This window comes from Periplaneta americana, chromosome 7 (genome assembly GCF_040183065.1).
Source record: "Periplaneta americana isolate PAMFEO1 chromosome 7, P.americana_PAMFEO1_priV1, whole genome shotgun sequence".
NCBI classification, from domain to species: domain Eukaryota; kingdom Metazoa; phylum Arthropoda; class Insecta; order Blattodea; family Blattidae; genus Periplaneta; species Periplaneta americana.
The window spans coordinates 69937208-69954701 of NC_091123.1; positions in this window are offsets into that span (position 1 = coordinate 69937208).

Sequence of the window (17494 nt, forward strand, 5' to 3'; positions counted from 1 at the left end):
GAACAACAGCGACTGTCTGCTTTTTTTAAGTTTCCATGAGCACGTTTCAGCGATTTCCGGATGATGTTTTGTGTGGGTCCTCCATTTCATTTACTCAATTACAATGTTGTATGCAATTCTGTTTTAAATTTTTATGAAATGGTCAAGACCTGATTAGATTGCAGCTCCAACCGTGCGTGCGGTTTGTCTGCTATTAGCTTAAATACATTTTAATCGTATCTGGAATCATTTCATTTGACGAACAACAATTTTCGAATACCAGCTGCAACAAATAGTGAAATAACATTAGTCGTGTAATTCATTCTGAAAAAATACCAAATAAAGAATATACAATTTCTATGGCTTATTCCTCAAATATATGTTCATTTGCAATGTTTCATACATTATTTTATTATACACCGTGTCCCGCTTAAAACACCAATAAAATAGGTCCATAGCTCTAATGAAAAACTACATAATTTAATTGAAATTGTTAACATTTTCTAATACCTAGAGTTGCAATTTCAATACACTTCAACATGACTACCATTTGTATCATGGCAGATGTCGAGCCTGTTTTCCACCTTTCCCGGTATTCCTCAGCATATCAATACTGACATTTTGAATCGGAAGGCTGATTCTGAGCTTCAAACCATTGAGGTCAGCCACTGGTGTTCTGTATGCTTCATCCTTGACGAATCCCCATAGAAAAAGTTCTAGGGTGATGGATCTGGTGACCTTAACGGCCTAGTGATTGTTTCAGATCCTCTGCCAATCCATCGTCTACGAAAATTGTCATTAAGAAACTTGCGTACCTTCAATGCGAAGTAAGGAGGAACGCTATCTTGCTAATAAATGATTCCTGCAGGGAGCTGTGGCACGACATATAACGCCAACATATCTAGATAGTTTGAATCAGTCACTGTAGGTTCAGCAAAGAAGAGAAGGGACTTATCACACGATCTTTCAATAAACCACACCAGATATTAACTTTGGACGAATCGCGTTAATGCTGAAACACAACAGACGGATTATCACTTCTCCAGATTCTGCAATTGTGTCTGTTGACTTTCTTGATACGTGGAAAGTTGACTCATCAGAGAAATAAACATGATCTAAGTACGAGTTGTTTTCGTCAATTTTGTCCAAAACACTCTCAGCAAAATTTAGCCTCTTATCATTAACACCGGGCTTGATCTGCTGTATGATTTGAATTTTGTATGGTCGAACGCGAAGTCTTTTGTGTAGAACATTATGAACAGTACTGCGAGAAATCTGGAGTTGCAAACTTGCTTTTCAGATTGATTTTCTTGGCCTTCTTGTAAAGGAGGTTCATACGAATTTAAAAATTCTTTTCTTAGCATGCTTACCACTGCTCCACAACAAGCTTCCTGTTTGCTTCAACTTTGCATTCCAGGCCATTATTCTCTTACAGTTAGGAATGGGATCATGTCTTTGAAGATTGTATTCCTGACGAAATCGGCGTTGAATATACTTCACAGACTTTGTTTCTGCTAACCAAAGAACACACGAAACTTTCTGCTGAACAGTCCACATGGCTAGTTTTACAGAATTAGTTTGGTGTTATTTATTTATTTCTCCATGGCAACCATTGTTACGTAAATTACAAGGTCTGCACTACAAAATCTGACAAGATATATTTCTCTTTGCCATATATATTTGGAGTTATAACCATTCATTTTATTGGTGTTTTAAGCGGGACACGGTATATTAATGTACATATAGATTATTATCCTTTTGTCTTTTAACCTTTTCTTTGTCATACTGTCTTTCGATTAACTTTCTATGTAAATCCACGTATTTGCAGGAGAATAAAGGATTTTCTATAATACAATTTTGATTTTTGCATTCCACGTAAAATTTCGTTATTGAGACTGTTTTTTCAGTTGTGATTTTAAATTACTTTAGATATTTCGCTTGTTGCAGGTAATACGTCTGGAACGAATATGACTTCTTTCTACTTTCAAATCTATTGAATTTAAATTTAAAGTTTTTGTATTAAAATACACAATTTCATTCGAACCAAATTAGCAGTGAAATGAGAGCAAGTAATATGCGGATCATTGTTTATTTTATCTGCCATTAGTGGTTTGTTCGTGTAGTATGGCCGTGCTATTTTGAAGATCTCAAATAGAATTATGCTCAAAACATCGTGGTAATGTTATGATTTGTTTAGAATTTTTCAGGTGAACTATATTTTAGTTACACAAGGGAAAAATTGTACATTTTGATATGAAATACATCTGATATTGAGTACCTTGGGGACAGTAGTGTAAGGTGAACTTCGTGTCTCGTGATATTTCACACGATCAGTCTCGTTCGTTTTCTCATCTTCAAAATTCTCTTAAGTTTCTTCAAAGTAACTGTCTGCCGTTAGATAAGTAAAATTATATTATTTATGGTACTGATATCTTTAGTGATAGTGATCCTAGTACCTCTGATTGAGATTCTGGCTGAAATCAACTAAAAGATATCGAACGTACTAGAAACAATACCATCAATTCCACAAGTAGTATCGACCAAAGTGAGAATATAACATTAATAATACCAATATCAAGCCAAAAGTGTCAATACAATCATCATGTGATACCCACAAACAATTTCAACCCCATTAACATCATCAACTCCACCAGAAATATCAATACCACAAAAGACATCAAACGTACCTAGGATCAGTTACCTGTACCACCAAGAATATAAACACCATCAATGATATCAATCCCACAAAAAATATAAACATCAATATTATCAACTACAACATGATCAATAAAAACATCACCACCATTAATCATATCACGATTTAGATGAATTCACGACTCACTCACTAATTCACTCGGTTTCAAATTTGACGATTTGAGAATTCATACAACGAAAGGAACTGGCCACTCTACCCTATTATCTTCTGGCTTAGTTTCCTCAAGAGTGGTGTCTTGTTGGTGTCACTTGTGAAGTTCAGACCTGTTTTCGGACAACTGACCCTAGATATATTTCACATCCTTATACTCTTGTTAGAGTTAATATTGCTGTGCGGTTCTATCGTTTGTGGGATTGTTATTGTTGATGTAAGTGATATTGTTTGTAGGGCTTTAATTTTGATGAAATTAATATTGTTGTGTTGATAATGATATTGTTAATATTTATATTCTTAGTGGTACTGATGCTATTAGTAATGGTGTTATTGGTGGTATTGATCCTAAGTATGTTGGATATCCTTGTTGGGGTTATTGTTGCTAGTATGTTTGATGTTGTTGATGCATGTGAAGCTCATATTTGATGGAGTTAATACTGTTGAAATGATATTCAGATAGTTTATGTTCATATTTTAGTGTGATTGATATTATGGCTTGGTTGATATTCTTAGTAGTATTGATCCTAGGTATGTTTCATGTACTTGGTGAAACCATATCATTTTTGGGGTTGACATTCTTGGTGGCACTGATATTCATGGTTGGTTTGACATCAATAATAAAATTGATAACTTTGACGTAGTTTCTACTGTTAATAGTGTGAGAAGTCATTACGAGATTATTACTTTTGACGAGGTTGGTGTATTATTGTTTCTGCTGTGCAGTTGACGATGTTAATACTGTATTGATGTCATACTGTTGACGATATTGTTGATGACTTCTCAATCTCTCTAGCAGAGCCTGAATTAGTTCGAGTATGACATTGCACACTTGCTCTGACGTCGAAGTGCAGGATTGTGTTTCTCAGAAGAGCTGTCACGTTTGCGGGCAGTCCTCGATGTCACAAAGCGTCACTCACTTCTCTAGTGCGCTCGTCCGGTGCACTCCTGCTTGACGAGTCTTCATTTTGTGCAGAAAGTGCATTCTTTTATCCTCTTTAACATTCGAATTGTTTGAAGTTTAGATAAGTACTATTATTCTATAAAATTGGATTTCGAGATTTTTCACAGAATTGTATGTTTTGAACGAAATTCATACTTGGCAAGTATTTTTTATGTCGTCTCTGCGTTACATTCATTAACATACATTGATGTAGCTAAATGTTTCAATTTTTGGTCAAAGATTGAAAAAGAAGCATAATCACCAGTTACATTTTGGTATTTTGCTGAAGAAGGTTATTTTACGATGCTGCTGTATCAACATCTTAGGTTATTTAGCGTCTGATTGAGATGAAGGTGATGCCAGTGAAACGAGTCCGGGGTCCAGCACCGAAAGTTACCCACAATTTGCTCAAATTGGATTGAGGGAAAACCGCGGATAAACCTCAACCAGGTAATTTCCCCGACCGGGATTCGAACCCGGGCCACTAGGTTTCGCGGCCAGACGCGCTAACCATTACTCCACAGGTGTGGACGTATTTTGCTTAAAGACATCACAAAGAACCCGCGAAATTAGCCACTACATCACTCAAAATACCGGTATCATCAGCACAGCTTCAAAGGCAGCCTAATTCCCCAAGCCGTCTTTCATTCATAACACATTAAGAAACCGACTGAACTTTGAAAATATTAAGACACTTGTGATTGTATATTACACTCTTAAATATAAAAAAGCGATGATTTTTGAAAAAGTGCTAAGATACAAGGATGAAAATGTTGTAGACATTACGTGATAATGTAATGTCAAATTTTAAAGTTATATTAGTTTGATAAAAATAACACTGTGATAATATTATTAGCAATGAGATATTAGTTCAGTGAAAATAAAAATTAAAGCACCTGAATATACTCGTACAGTATTGAATAGCTGATTAATAAATAGGTACTATGAATAATCAAAAAGTGTTTGAACATTTCACAGGTTACCAATCTTTCAATTTGAAAAATGAGAGTGAAAAGTGTGAAACTTTTTTGTAGTAATATTATATCGTTTGTTTCTCTTTCTTTGAATAAAATTAGTATGTGTGTAGTGTTAAAAAGTGCCGTTCTAGTTTAACTGTAAGAGACTTTTTTTTCTTTTAATTCTAAATAAAATTAATGACATTGAAGTTGTTATAGGGTGGTTTTAACGTTAGTGGGTAATCATGACAAAATTAACAACTGATAAAATACAAGAGACGTTAATCTTTTTGACAAAAAAGTTATTATAATTCAGATTACATATATGTACAGTACTTTATATTTCACATTCCAAATTATTTTCATTTCTGTGATTACGGCTATAAATCGAACCATTTAACATAAATGCTTGCCAATTGTATTGTCGTGGGTTTTATTAATTGAAGTCCGTGAAAATAATTTGTTACGTCACGTAGAAAATCGTGTAATATAGTTTTTCTCACATTTACTTGTTATATCACAGTTTTAACAGGTGTTGCAGCAGGATATTGTATTACCCACTGAGTAAAAAATCGCGATATTTAACAAATAACGTTTGATATAAACTGGTACGGTCATAATGGTCCAATTATATGGCCTCCAAATTCTCCAGATCCGACTCCACCCGAATATTTTGTGATTTTATGAAGATTTATGTATACGAATAATAACAGAGATATTTTATTTCGAAGCATATATTATCCCAGCTTTTAAAAATACAACTCCTGTGATGTTAGATTACACATAGCAGGAATTAGCTTCACAATGTGAATTGTGTGGGTACGCGGTGATGGACTCGTTGAGATCTAATATAATCAAAACTCATATCCTTCCAGCATGTATTACTGAAAAATGAATAGCAACAGTTTTCCTGTTACAGCGTCCTTATTTTGTATCTTCTTAAAGCGATAGCACACGCGTTGGATATTTTTTTTACCCCAAAATAAATAAAGTGTTACTAAAAACAAAATATAATTAATACTGAAATGCTATAGTTGTATAATTATTAGGAACATTTTAAAGTAATTTGAACACTTCTTTTTAATTTAACAATTAATCATATGAACACTAACCTTGAGTGAAAGTCTTCCACAATAAAACACCACAATATTATATTTTTTATCTCAGTGCTAACACAAATGTAAAAATGAAAGAGAAAATATTTATGGGCGTCACTCGTCCACTCACTCACTATCACCACTTCCGGTATCAGCACACTCCTCACAAAAAGGCACCGAATGTTCTTTACAAATCATCTTGTTGCACCTATGGCATGAAGTAGTAGTATTACGATCCTTCTTCCTAGGACATACCTCACACCGACTTGAGGACATCTTCATTCGTTTCTGTGTTGGTTGGGTTAGTTCCTCCACACCATTCATTCTTCGAATAGTGGATCTGATTTCCAAAGGCAAATACTTCAATGTCAACCGATGAGCCAAATGATTTTTCACCAATCCAAGAGCCAGTTCCTTCAGAAATGATCGGCGGATGATTGATCCTTGTGAAGTAGAATTGTTAGTTTTATAAATAACTAAAGAATTAATTGCTGTGATGTTGAGAAGACCAAAAAAACACGGTAAGCGGCCAACGTCGGGATTTCCTGGACACGCTGTATGTACCGCATAGTTCATCCACTACATCCTCCTTTAGTAGCATTGTAAAACGTTATTATTTCCGGTTTCTTTTCCTCTCTGGTGTCTGGATCAATTGCATCATCATAATGCATAGTGGAAGCTACTAGAACAACTTTTCCTGGTTTTGGAACATAGGAAGTGAGAGTCAGTCTATCCTGGAATCCAAAAATACTGGAAAATTGTTCACGCCTTTTCTGCACAAATTCAGGAGGAATTTCACGTTTGTTTAGTCTTACAGTTCCAACACATGTAAGTTGTGATCACTGAGAAGTTCTTTGGCAAGTGGCACACTCATAAACCAGTTATCAAACGTAACATTTCTTCCAGTTCCACTAATAGGAGTAATCAGCCGTTTGACCACATCAGATGGAGAATTTGATTGACGGTACTGGCCTTCTGGTTGCATAACACAATATATTTCCAAGTTCAACACATAGAAAGTGCGGGAATCAGATAGTCCAAATATTTTTATGCCATATTTGGCTGGCTTGCTTTTGATATACTGTCTGAATAAGCAGTGTCCTCGGAAGGGCTCCAATTTTTCATCGATAGTGCAATATTCAGGAACTGTATAACTTTTCTGGAAGTTCTTTATGATAGAGTCAAAACCACTTCTTATTGGAGCGAGTCTATCAGTCGCTTTTCTAATTTCTTGTAGTAATGTCGTCGAAACAAAGGCACCGCAAAAGAAAGAAGAATCTGTTTATTCCCATTGTTGCTGGAAACAAAGGAATTCCTGTTCCATCAGTTGTCCACAAATCTTTAGCATTGAGTTTAGCTGATCTCAGTGCACCAGCAAAATATAACAGACCCAAAAGTGCTTTTATCTCAGTCGGATCAGTTGTCGAAGCATCACGTTCGCGAACGAAGTTGTTCTGGATAGATCTGATGTAAATATTTGTGTACTTGACAATATCATCTATGATGTTATCATCTATTAGACACGACCAGGTTTCTAGTGGTAACTGCTTGGCGAGCTTGTCCCTTACAGCCCGGAAGGTGAGTAACTATATTGCACGCTCTGGTCTTAACATTTCGAGGTGGTACACTCTTCCTCCAAGAAGTCCCGTCTTTACCTTTGTAAGTAGTAAACTGAGATAGTGGAGCGTTGTCGTCACAGTCGTCATCACTACTCTCTGCTTCCTGTTCCTGTTCTGTATCAATATTATGTTCACTTTCCGAAATATGATCATCTTCATCTTCCGATTCACCTTGAATAATTTCTTGTTCGTCTTCTTCATCCAGCCAGCCTACTATTTGACGACTTTGTCTAGACTCTAAGTCCATTTTTAAATGTAAAATACAAATGGAACACTATCAAAATTATTCGCTACTACTGCTTCTTAAGCACACGCGCGGGGTATTTCTTACCTGGTCGTTATATAAACATGTGTAAACTTGTGCAGCCACAAGAAAACTAACTCAATCATACGTACAACAATGCACAAAGATCTGAAAGAAAGATAGTGAAAACGCGGGATGAATTTAAAATTGATGGACAGTGTTGCCAACAAATAAAATAACGCCTGGGTATTTTTTACGGGTTAAACGAATCGCCCTGTGTATAAATGTCTTAGTCTAATTTCGTCTTTTTAATGAATATTCGCGCTAAATGTCTTTTCGATGCAATTATTTCATTTTATAGAAATAATATTGCATTTATTAATTTGTTAATAGAGATAAAATATGTCCCTCTTAATGTTCAACTTTATTTAGGAAGTACAGGCCATTTTTTACCTCGTGAAATAACTTGCGCATGAGGAGAAGAAGAAAGTGGACTGGGAAGCCTCCCTCCCTCGTTACGATTCCACTTATAACTAGCTAGTAACCTACCTCACCGTAAGGTTCTTCCTATGAGCTACGGCGCACGTATGCATTAGGTTTCAGGAGAAAACAAATGGCCTGTATTTATGTTGTTATTAAGAGCAGTATTTTATTTAACAGCGCTGTGAACTGCAGGCGGGTCATTGAGTGTCGAAATTCAAGGCTTTGGAGATATAATATTTCATTTGCAGAAAATTCATGACATATCTTCCTAAATTTGCTTGCTTCCCGGAGGAAAATCATGGTAAGAATAGGCCTATTATCTCTCTTCAAAATCAATCGTCCTCGGCAGGGTTTCAACTCGCGAACCTCAGATACAAATTACAACTCGTGCATTGTTCTTTTTAGTTGGTTATTTAACGACACTGTATGAACCATTAGGTTATTTTGCATCGACCGAATTTGTGATAGTGACATAGTATTTGCCGAGATTAATTCGAGGACTCGTCATGGAATTACCTGATATTCGCCTTACAGTTGGTGAAACCCCCTGAAAACCCAAGCAGGTAACCAATCTAAGCGAGAATCAAACCTGTATCTCCGGATAAGTAGGCAAGCGCGCTACTGTCCGAGCTATACCAGTGGCTTTGAACACTGCTATGTAGTAAAGTTCTTGTTCCAGATCACAACAGAGTTCTATGTCATTTTTATCAAATAAACTTACATTTTCTATGAAAATTATAATAAACAGGTTTTTTCTGGCGGAACGCGCCGGAACGACTTTCCGCCATCTTTATTTCTACTTTTCATTACAGAACAAACAAATGTGTTAATAGTATGTTTTTTTTCCTTGAACTCCGCTTAAGCCTTGAAAGTCATCTAGATGGACGAGAAAGAGGTTAAAAACGACAAAATTCCTGACACTGGACAGTAGTAATTTCCCCATTTTTCCAAAGTTCCACCAATTTTTTCTTCAGAAGAAAGAACTGATAATAAATGGACATTTATCATTCTGGGCATTTTTAGCGAAAAATATAGCATGAAAATTTAAGGACATTCTCAAGTCCGTATTGTAGACTGTTTTTAAGACAAACCTAAATAATTTTTAGAAAAAAATAAACATTTAATTGGTTCAGAAAAAAAATAACATGTAATTATGTTCTCCAACTCCCATCTAATCTATGTATCCTACTTATAATATTGACTATCAACCAACCCTACCCCTTGTACGCAGCAGAAGTAGAAAAAGAAGGAGAGAGGGAAAGCATGTGACAAATGATGATGCGGAACCTTAATATAGGCCTAACAAGGAAGGTCATATTTTCAGTCATTTGCCATATTACAGAGAACTCAATGACAGCATTTTTAACATCAAGATACCAAAACAATACAACTGATATCCTCCGTATAGAAAAAGGTCTCGCCAATGGGGCATCCCGATATTTGTATCAGTCTGTGATAGTATTACATAAAAAAAACTTGTGCATACTTCTGTACATCTCCATTTGATCACCTACGTTACTATGCCAACCCATGTGTCAATATTTTTAAAATAAAATAATTAAATGTTATGAAAGAAAAGTAAAATGTATCGAACGAGGTGGCTCAGACGGTAGCGTTTGAGACTCGTATTCGGGAGGTCCCGGGTTCAAATCCCTTGGCCGGTCAATCTGACTGGGGCTTTTCATGGTTTCCCTCAGTCACAAAGGCAAATATCGGACTGGAAATTTACATACCATGACTCATGACCGCCTCAATCACCAATATCATAAAACATTAATCAAAATCTATAATCAGTTACATGCCATCACACAAATAGAAACAGGAAATGAACAATCGTAATAACGGCCTACTGGTATATCTACAGATCGTGAACACGCTATATGTTCACATATAGGGTGATCAACGAGGATCTACCATCCTTTACGGAGCTTATTTCTGAAGACATTTTGAGCAAAAAAGTCATATAAACGTAATTCCTATTCTCAATATTTTCAGAGTTATACTAATTTAAAGTTGTTTTTAAATACGTTTTTCTTTAGTTTGAAGGTAAAAGAATATGACAAACAGAGAATGAACCATTCAGAAGTATCATTTCTTTAATTGGAAAGTATTATGAAGCTAAATATGTGCTGTGAACGCCTTAGTTGCTTCGTACAGACATCTTCTTCTACTAGGAAATTACATTATTCTTACGCACTTATCACAACAATTATTACAAATCACACCACTTCCACCGACGTAATTATTTGCAGTTCAATTTTGCATCCTAATTTACAGTCTTGGAGGGTTTACAACACATTTTAAAAAATGTCGCCGTCTGCTTGAGTACACTTGGCCGCACACTTGTGAACGGCACTCGTCGCTCTACGTAACTGCATACGGCTATCTTTCATTTCCGTAGCGTTCGCGCTGGCTGCTGACTGCACGCTGACCAAGATCACTCGTTCACAACAATGCGTTTCAGTAACGAAACGTAACTCTGCAAATATTGAGAATATGACACACGTTTATATGACATTTTTTGCTCAGAATGTCTTCGGAAATAAGCTCCGTACAGAACGGTAAATCTTCGTGAATCATTTTGTATGTTAAATCGTGTATAAATAAACTTAAAAAAGTAAATGTAAGTGAAATGAAAATGCTGATGGAATCATTACATATTTTCTAAGTTCAGAGATATGAGAGAACCCCAATTGTTCGATCTTTTACAAAATTATCGACCAGTCAACGTCAGAGATGGAGTCAGTATCAGCAAAATGAAAAGTTCATGTTGTAGCACAAAGCCACAGAATAGGTCATAGCAACCTATTACCAATATCTGAAGAGGAATGCTTTCAGTATCAGGACGAAAAAATCGGTGCACTATGAACCACTGTCACTTCTCTGTGGTGCTTTGTATAATGCGAAAGGGAACAGTATCGATTATCGAATATCGAACTTTAAATTTTAGTATCGGTATCGGATATCGAGAAATTAATGTGTCGCACAATGTGTTACAACATAACAAACTTTAATTAGAGTGACCCAAATTTAATTTAATATTTGGCATTTTAAAATATTCTGTTTTGTATTTTAGTGCCAACCGTATGACTGTAACAGTGTATCATTATCATCAATCCACTTGAAACGTGAGAAAAATTGATTTAGATAAATATCGTCACCATATCATCGATTGGACCCTAGATACAGTCCTTACCATTTTCAGAGGTTTAAAGTTGTTCATGTCAGGCATCTTTGGTCTTCCGCCTCTTCTTGTTCCCATGGCTTGAAGTAACTTCGATCCATTTGCTGTAAATGGACATACTATTTTGAGCTATAATGTTCAATGTTCTTTCCCAAACAAGTTTAGGAAAGTTATCGGATAGACTAGACGGCAGTTCGGAAGGCGGTCGGCTGCTATATGCGCCATAGCATTTCTGGCATGTGACGTCACAAGCTTGTACAACAGAACCAATCGGAATCATCTGTAACAAGTACTTCCCAAGTTCGTTTGTTCACGTGTGAGTGTTTCAATACATTGAAAGAGTAAAACTAACATTTACTGTGTATGTGTAAGATAAATAAATGGAAGAAGAGACTGTAAAAAAACAAGTATTGCACAGGCAGGTGCGGAAAATATTGTTTAAGGTATATAATTATTTTAAAACCGTTGACGAGCACAACGCTGCCGGCCATCTTGATGCTGGCTGCAACGTTGCCAACGTGCAAAAAACGACTGCAGAAGCATGTGGTGTGGGATTGTGAACCGTGCAAAGAATATTGTTAGTGAAGGAAAGAGGGTTTGTTTGGTGTCATGCTTGCACTAATCAACGGCTAAGGTCATTATTGTCTTTTGATAATTTAAATTCTCTCCTGCACTATTTGCTTCGCACGTGCGAATGAAGTACGATGTGGCAATGTTGTATGATGCCTTGTCCTCTATATCTGTCTCGATGCGAAAGCTAGCAGACTACCGCCTTCCGAATTGCCGTCGAGTTTAGTATATCCTGGACCCCAAATGCTTACGTCAGGACGCTACGAAAGGTATAATCTAGTTCGGTACTTAATAATAATGGAGCATTACAACTATAAGTGACATTGTTACTAAATTGAAATGGTTTGTCCTGGTACTTTTTAAAACGATATAGGCCTAAACGCACTAACACTGCGAAAATAGCGCTGTAAAAATATTAGTGCTACATATGACAGGAAATGTAATTAGGTCGATGATAATACTGAACTAGTGTATGAAGTAGAAACAACATTCTCTTAGTTTAAACAAATTTTATGTGATGTTCGTAAAAGATTTGCATTTCATAACCTCAGAATATATGTTTTCGTTCACTGCAATAGAATAGGTTTCGGTAAGTGAATTATTTGTAATTATATATTGTGTAAAATGAGAGGAGCAAGGGTCGCATTCCCAGACATACATCACTCAATGATATCATTAAAAGATCTCTGACTTCTTGCGGCATCCCGTCTCTTTTGGAACCACCAAGTATTAGTCGCGCGGATGGTATACGACTGATGGTCTCACCTTAATTCCATGGTCTAGAGGAAAATCTTTAATTTGGGATCCACTTGCGTTGACACTCTAGCTCCATCTTACTTGTCTAATACCTCCAGAGGCGCAGCATCTGCTGCTGAGTTAGCCGTGAAGAAGAAAGTCAATAAATATGCTCATCTATTAAACAATTATTATATATTTGTCCCCTTTGCTGTGGAGACCTTCGGTCCTTGGGGTCATGACGCTAAATTTTTGGTATATCAAATCGGCCAAATTTTGATCTCCATTACTGGTGATCATCTTTGAACTACTTATTTGCGTCAACGCTTAAGTATCGCTATTCAACGCGGAAATGCAATGAGCCCTTTGGACGAACACTTTCTCCTGCAAAATTTATTATTCTGTGTGTAAATATTTCTGTTTAGTTTTATAAATATATAATATGTAATATAATACATATTAAAGAACATAATAGTAAACATGATACACATTAACTGTAAATACTCTATATATAATATATTAAATTAATTCATTTAACAAGATCAACTCCGTTACGGTGAATAAAAACATATTTTGAATTTATGAAATTCATATCTTTTACTATAACTGCCAGTAAAAATTTGTTTAAACTAAGAAAATGTTCTTCCTATGTCACATGACGTTACAGGGACAAGATAATAATAAAAATCAATATACAAATTAGCAATATTTACATTTTACGCAATATATACAAATAATTCACTATCAAAACTTATTCCGTTGCAGCGAACGAAAACATATATTCTTAGGTTGTGAAATGCAAATCTTTTACGAACATCACTTAAAATTTGTTTAAACTAAGAGAATGTTGTTTTTACGTCACATGACGTTACCGAGACATATTTATAATATATTACATCGTTGTTATTTAATGACCCCACGCGTACCTGCTTGCAATTCTACTATCCTGGCTATGCATCCACTTGTAATGTACCAAAAGATACTACTTGATCCGCGCTGCCTGCTGATTAATTATACCAATAATCTGTAGGAACTTTTTATTTTAATTTGTACATAATTTAGAATTTTGGTTTGAGAGTTTACAAACCAAACAATTAAAATTATTTACTTGTTCTAGGACTTCACTATTAATAATTTTTTCTCGTAAGTTTTCTATACCGCAAAATCCAAAGCTTTCCTTTCACTTGTGGAAATTCCTAAATTACATTCTTCTGCAATGTTGTATAATTTGTGACTAAATCTTTGCAAATTAGCTTCTGAATTTTATAAAATAGCCTGATCATTAGCAAGTAAGGGTGTATAAAAATACAGTTCTTTAAGATATTTATCTCTTCTCAGTTGATTTAACTGTCAACTAATACCATTATTGTAGGAGGAGGGCGAGGTCTCAACGCATGAAAATTTAGATTATCGGTTAAGGGAGCATTCCCAGAAAGGAATAAAAGGGCAGGTCTTGAATCCCATAGGGAGTTCTTAATTACCACCAGGCATACTCGTTGATAAACTGTCAATCCAACAACAGGAAAACCTTTATTACTCAGAATTTTTAAAGCAGCGGTTCCCAGCCTGTGGTCCGAAAGGGGTCCGAAGAACCAAGATGCCTCTTCAAACGACATTTTGACTAAGTTTAACTTCATTACGTTATCTAATTGTTTTAAGCTTGCTGGAATATTTTCTGTTTTGACTCAGATTTATGAGTACGGACCGTATTCTGTCCCAGGCGTACGGAGATTAAGGTTAATTGTTCAAAGACTATATTGGCGTGACGTCATGTTGGCGCGTGGGATAGTTACTGCAGTTGACGTTCTTTTAATGATTCAAAACTTCATCTCGGAGACTGTTGAAAATACATTATAGTAATAAAGATTGATACTACGATGATGTTTCCTAAATTTAAATTATTTCATGTTGAATCTTCGTACACAACTTTTAACACTTGAATATAAATAATTGATTGAATGGCGATCTTACTCGTGTTAATTGTATAAGCACGTGCGGCTTACAGCTGTTTCGGTGCTTCTTCACACCATCCTCAGACCCTGAGTAGGCTCTGAGGATGGTGTGAAGAAGCACCGAAACAGCTGAAAGCCGCACATGCTTACACAATTAACACGAGTAAGATCGCCATTCAATCAATTATGTAAATTATTTGTTCATCTATTTACAGTATTTGATTTATTTTTACTGGTACTGGTAGAGTTAAGGCTATAAGGCCTTCTCTTCCACTCAATATAAAATTATTCATATCAAATATAAATAACATCAATAGAGAAAACAATGTAATAATGACAATAAAAATAGAAAAAAGATAATAACAATAATAATACTAATACTACTACTACTACTACTACTACTACTACTAATAATAATAATAATAATGAGCCACCGGCTTAACTCTGTCGTCTAAGGCGCTTGCCTGCCGATCCAGAGTTGCGTTCGGGCGCGGGTTCGATTCCCGCTTGGGCTGATTGCCTCGTTGGGTTTTTATCCAACCGTAAGGCAAATGTTAGGTAATCTATGGCGAATCCTCGGCCTCATCTCGCCAAACACCATCTCGCTATCACCAATGCCATCGATGCTAAATAACCTTGTAAGTGATACAGCTTCGTTAAATAACCAAGTAAATAATAATAATAATAATAATAATAATAATAATAATAATAATAATAATAATAATAATAATAATAATAATAGCAAAACGTGTATTTAGTTACATGTAATTCTAAAGAGTTAAACAAGCACAAGTAGGAAAATTTATATATTAAAAATAAAGTTAATATTCTACAAACTTAATATTTGAAGAAAGATCATACTTTAGAGACGAAAGTCTTTCTGACAATCGACTTTTGAAAGTAGTAAATATCTGACAGTTCTTTACACTATGTACACTAAAATACGCTATTTTCAGTATTACACTATCATAAAGAATGAAGGCTAACATGATCAAATATTATTTGAAGGGTTCAGAACCATAGTGGGCTAAGCGCCATTTACTAAAACCGTAGAAAACAAGGGTTAAAATGAAGTTATTACCACAATTCAACGGAAACATATAGCAAGTAATATAAAGTATACACATTCAAACTAAATGATATGTCAATCTTCATTAAACTATGGTATTCATTTAACTTTAACCCTTGCTTTCTCCGTTTTTAATAAATGGCGCTTGGCCCACTATGGCTCTGAATCCTTAATTTACATATTGCAATTGAAACTTTGTTACTATTACACTATTGTATCAAGATATTTAAATTTGTATAGAATTCGTTGTCATTTAAGCAGTCTGCTATGGCAGAAAGAACGTTCAAATCAAATTGATTGGACTGTAGTATTAGGGCCTATGAAATAAAATACCTTGAATTATAATACACAACACTGTACATAAGCTTAATAGTGTAAATAATGTTGGATAAATGTAGGCCTACATTCTTTATTATAGTGTAAATAGTAAAAGTAGCGTATTCTAGTGTACACAGTTTAAATAATGTAAATTGTATTTTTTTATATATTTTATTGGGTTATTTTACGACGCTGTATCAACATTTAGGTTATTCAGCGTCTGAATGAAATGGTGATAATGCCGGTGAAATGAGTCCGGGGTCCAGCACCGAAAGTTACCCAGCATTTGCTCTTATTAGGTTGAGGAAAAACCCCGGAAAAAACCTCAACCAGGTAAATTGCCCCGACCGGGATTCGAACCCGGGCCACCTGGTTTCGCGGCCAGACGCGCTGACTGTAAATTGTAAATATTAGTGTAATTGTTAAAGTGGTCTATGTTTTGTTCTGCTCCACTTGACGAAACAAGAGTAGCGTGAGCCGCCAGTCAAGTACTTCGCTTGCTAGACGCCAGCTCATCGTTTACTTAAAAACTCCAAAATACTTAATCTTGTAACCTCCTGGGACAAAGTACGGTCCCTATTTATGAGGCACAAATTTCAACAGAAATGACTTCGCCTGACGGAGTTACTTCGCCTCAGGGAGTTACCTTGGCTTGCTTACCTATTAGATATTTTTAATGCTTTACAATTTAATCTTCAGCGTCCAACTTAAACTATACTGAAGGAAAGATAAATAAAGTAAACTTGTGACGTCGCTGAGTTATAAATTGATAATTCGATTCGTTTCCCATTCTCAGTGACTTTCAAGCAACACACGACGATGAAGTCTCGTCCGAGTATACTGTACGTATTCTTAAACAATTGACTCCACTAGTCAAGTGTAAGCTTTACGGCGTATAACGTCGGCAGTACAGCAAGTGGACAGCTTCAAATACTTGGGGTGTACTATAAGCAGTAACATGAGCTGCTGCAAGGAAGTCAAAAGGAGAATAGCAATGGTCAAAGAAACTTTTAATAGAAAAAGGAGCATCTGCGGACCTCTGGAAAAAGAACAAAGAAAGAGACTAGTGAAGTGTTTTGTTTGGAGTATGGCATGGATTTTATTTTATTGTGTTGTTTTACGACGCTGTATCAACATCTAGGTTATTTAGCGTCTGAATGAAATGAAGGTGATGATGTCGATGAAATGAGTCCGGGGTCCAGGACCGAAAGTTACCCAGCATTTGCTCGTATTGGGTTGAGAAAAAACCCCGGAAAAACCTCTACCAGCTAACTAGCCCCGACCGAGATTCTAACCCGGGCCACCTGGTTTCGCGGCCAGACGCGCTGACCGTTACTCCACAAGTGTGGACTATGGCATGGAGAAACATGGACATTACGACGAATGAAGAGAGGCGATTAGAAGCATTTCAAATGTGGATATGGAGAAGAATGGAGCGTGTGAAGTGGACAGACAGAATAGGAAATGAAGCTGTGTTGC